Source organism: Dasypus novemcinctus, chromosome 22 (assembly GCF_030445035.2).
Source record: "Dasypus novemcinctus isolate mDasNov1 chromosome 22, mDasNov1.1.hap2, whole genome shotgun sequence".
Taxonomy (NCBI): Eukaryota; Metazoa; Chordata; class Mammalia; order Cingulata; family Dasypodidae; genus Dasypus; species Dasypus novemcinctus.
Window position 1 is genome coordinate 61,731,806 of NC_080694.1, and position 4,271 is coordinate 61,736,076.

At 39.4% G+C, this 4,271-nt stretch overlaps 1 pseudogene; it reads right to left on the minus strand.

The window, feature by feature from the left end:
• Positions 1-214: 214 nt before the first annotated feature.
• Positions 215-745, minus strand: LOC101435516 (chromobox protein homolog 3 pseudogene; annotated as a pseudogene).
• Positions 746-4,271: the final 3,526 nt, after the last annotated feature.

Sequence of the window (4,271 nt, forward strand, 5' to 3'; positions counted from 1 at the left end):
AAGCCTTCATTTGTTCAAAATAAGCAGTGAAATTGATGGGAAAAAAACACAACAACCAAGCCCCCCCAAAAAAATCCTAACAACTCCCCCAATACTACCACTTCAAAGCAAACATATCAAATTTGATTTCCATTAGAATGTGGTTATCCTTCACACCAATTAATAGAAAATCTAATACCCAGATATTATATGTATATATGAAGCAATGATGTAATTATTGAGACTCACTTTCTAGACAAGAATGTCAAGTTAGCCTCTTCATAAAAATCAATTGCAATTTCAGACCACTTCACGTTTGTCTCTTTTGCCGGCACCACACCTGCCTCACATGGCTTCACATTTAGTAAAAACATTAGCTCTCTGCTGCTCTCTGTGGCCCCCGTCGTGCATTCAAGTTCAAGACTTCCAGCAGAGCCTTTGTATTTGTCAGCAGCATCTCTTTTCTTTTAGATTTACAGTCATCAGATTCATTGTCAGACATAGATTTTCTTTTGTACATCTTTTTCTTTCCCGGGTTTTGAGACTTAAGAAATATTTCAGTTAACTCTGGGCAATCGAAATTTTCTTCAGGCTCCCAAGTATTGTCAGCATCTGGAAATCTCTTCCAATTCAGGAAATACTCCACCTTCCCATTTACTACACATCTTTCCACCACAAATCCTTCAGGCTCTGCCTCTTCAACATTCTCACTCTTTCCATTCTGCTTCTTTCCCATTTTCTGAAGTGCAGTATTGTTGGAGGCCATTTCTTACTGCAGACTTGAAGGGCTACTGTTCACCACCTCCGTGCTGCTCTGGTCCCGGTTTTACAGCAGCTCCCGCCCTGCCCACCTCCAGACTGAGCCACTTCCAAGGGGAGATGGCTGGGTAGTGGTGCAAGGGGCCCCTGGGGGAAGGGAATATTATTTATAAAGCCTCTTTTTTTTTGCTTGTTTTTGTTTTAACCCAAATGGAAACAGCAAGAAAGAACTGAAGGCTGGTTTAAGGACTACACTTTAAAGGAATAATGCCATCCTTTCCACATGAAGTTCTCAATGAATTTCCCAGGAGAAGCTGGCAGCTGAAGTAGAGATAGAAATTCTTCTTTCAATTCATTTCTTCTCTATTCCTTTTAGGAATTGCTTCTGTTCATACAAATGTCACAAAAACCTTGTGGGCTTTGACTGCAGTCCAAGCAAGTCCAAACCATTAGACAATAGAACTTTCCTCAAACCCTTCCTGGATAACTGCATTTTCAACCTTGACTTCCACTAAACTGGCTAGCTGGATCCTTGTTTGGCCACATTCTCATTAGCAAAGAACTGTTCAGTTAAACTCTCACATGGAGCCCTGCCCTGTGAGGACTCCCTTCCTGAAAGCTCAGGGAGGTCTCTGGTAGAGCTGCTTCTGGGTCCAGTGTCTGAGCACACTATCTGGATAAGCCCAAAGTTTGCCAAACCATAAATTTCTGGATTCTTTGAGCTTAAGAGTTCAGTTCTCAGGTTTTCCCTCTTCTCACATTTTACTATAAGCTACACCTTCCACAATTGCCTTGTAAATCTCCTCAACTAAATATCCAAGCTCATTGCTTATGATTTCCACTTTCAATCCAACATTGGAACACAAGTTCACCAACTTCTCTGCCACTTTATAATGAGGATCGTCTTTTAAAGTTTCACCGGAAGTACTTTTAAATGTCCATATTTCCACCAACATTCTCTTTAAAACAATCTACTTTTTTCTATCAGGCACGCAAAATTTTTCCAGTCTCTTCCCATTACCCAGTTCCAAAGCCAGTTCCACATTTTTAATGATTTGTTATAACAGCACTCCACTTTCCAATACCAAAAATAATTTTCGTTTCCCAGCTGCAAAAACAAATACCTTACAATGGTTTGGCTAAGCAACAGGAATTTTTTGGCTCACACTTTCAGATGCTGGAAGGCTTACTTTCCCCCAAGGTCAGTATCTTCTGGCTTGCTGGCAGTCTTTGGGGGTCTGTTGGCTTTTACATCACATGGCCATGGTCAGGCCATGTCTTCTGCTTTCTCCTCCAGGTTCTGTTCACATCTGGCTTCTGGCTTCTCTCTCTCTGAGTTTCATGCTGCTTATAAAGGACTCCAATAATCTGGATTAACTGAGTATCATCTTGAAGACACCTTTCGAGTGCACACCTACCAGAAGTTTGACCAAGACCAAGGACATGTCCAAACTGGGCATGTTTAGTCCAACACAACTAACTATAAATGTGTCTGGAGGAGTGGAATTGGATTAGAGATGGGTAGTTATGATAAAAACAAGCAGACATTCCTGGATATAGTCTTGAACCACCTGGGAAGGTCAAAGATTGAATAACAGGCATATAATGGCTAAATAAAAAAATAGTAGTGACAGGAACTCAAGACACACCTGGATAACTCACAGTGATATTTGTTGTTTTCTTCACATTTTTTCAAGAGAGTGCTGTTATGGGTTAAACTGTGTCTCCCAAAAAAAGATATGCTGAATTCCTAACCCTCAGTACCTCAGTATGTGACCTTATATGGAAATAAAGAGCTAGGCATTTTGTTAAAGTCTTCTTTCTTTCTTTTCTTTTCTTCTCTTTTTTTAAAAATATTTGTGGGTTTACAGTACAATCATCCATAAAATACAGGATTCATATACCACCCTATTATTTTATTTGATGATATTCTCTTTTTAATACATTCCTAGTAGTTGTTGAAATGGGTTTTCTGAGAGCAGTACTGAGAAGTGCCTAAAAGATTATTAAGAAATTCTTTATGCATGGGAGTGGAATGGATGTTACACAGGAAGAAATAGGTTCATAATAATCCTGCCCATGATACACATACAGCAAACAGAATTCATGGGAGGCAGTAGGGAGATAATACATTTTAAAAGGTAGATAGAAGGCTAGGGAAAGATATACAAATGAAATCTAAGGAAGAAAAAATAAACAGAGGGTCTGAGATTTTGTTTGGCTTGCTTTTAGTTTAATGAGGAAATAGATCAGACATGGATTAAGAAGTGGAGGAAACAGACTGGTTTAGGAATGAGTCAGACTATCAAGAAAGTCCACTCTTGACAAGTAATGGAGTTTTATGTCTATGTTACAATATCAAATACAATTCTCCAATAGCAAATATAATTTGTGTTAATATTAATTTTAAAACCTCCCAAATTGTCTCTGTTCTCCAGTTCTCACCCATTCCAATCCATCTTGCCAGATGGACCCCTGTGACAGTTTGAAGCTGGGTGGACTCCAGAAAATACCGTCCTTAGAGCTAATCCATTCCTGTAAACCTATTGTATGAGGGACTTTTTGATGAAATTATTTCAGGTAAATTCCTTTGATTAGGTTGTGTGACCCATGGTGGGTCTCAATCCGCTTATCAGAGTCCTTTACAAACAGGAGAAATATTAAGAGACACAGAGAGAAAAACTCCCAGAAGCTGAGTAGAAATGCCCAGAAGCCGAGAGAAAAGGTCCCAGGTGCCAGAAGCTGAAATCAACAGAAGAAAGAAGCTGAGAGGAGCTGCTGAAGCCAGAAGCTGAAAGCAATGCCTGGAGGAGAGTGGAGACATGAGCAGATGCCACCTTGTTCAGGACCATCCATAGCTGCAGCTCCTTTGGCTAGAGGAGTCTGGAAATAGATTTTAAGTAAGGGTGGCTATTTCAAGCATCAAGTAGATGAAGGAAAATTCATTCTTGAAGTTCATAAACATGACAATTATCCTTTTAAACCCTAGAACTGAACAGGTTCAGACAGAGCTAAGTCCGGGCATCAACAGAAAAAACTGAGACCACGATGGTTCCTTGGGCAGACTCTATATGAGGGTTCCAGTGACATTTTCATGCTAAAGAAAGAGGGATCAACCAAATGTTACCGTTACCTAATTTCTCAGTTGCAAATATTATTGGCACTCAGCATCATTATAGTTGAATCAGCGAAAAAAATAAGGATCGCTATTTTGCAATATCTACATTTATTTTTTAACCTTTGTTTCTCTGTAATTCAAGATCACCTCACCTTGTTTCCAGTTTTGTTTTAAACTAGAACCTAAGAATTTTCTTCCATCCTTAAATGTTCTGCTGCACCTCTCTCACCAAATCCTGATCTTAAGAAACATCGAATAACCATGTTCTCTAGCTAATCTTCTGAATTTGCTGAATTCACAGGCCAAAAATATAATTACACTGAAAGAAGCCATTACAAAAAAGGGCTGCTCAAACTTAGCTGAGTCCACACTAATCATTTAACTCATCCCTGGTTAACGCCCTATCCCATTATCC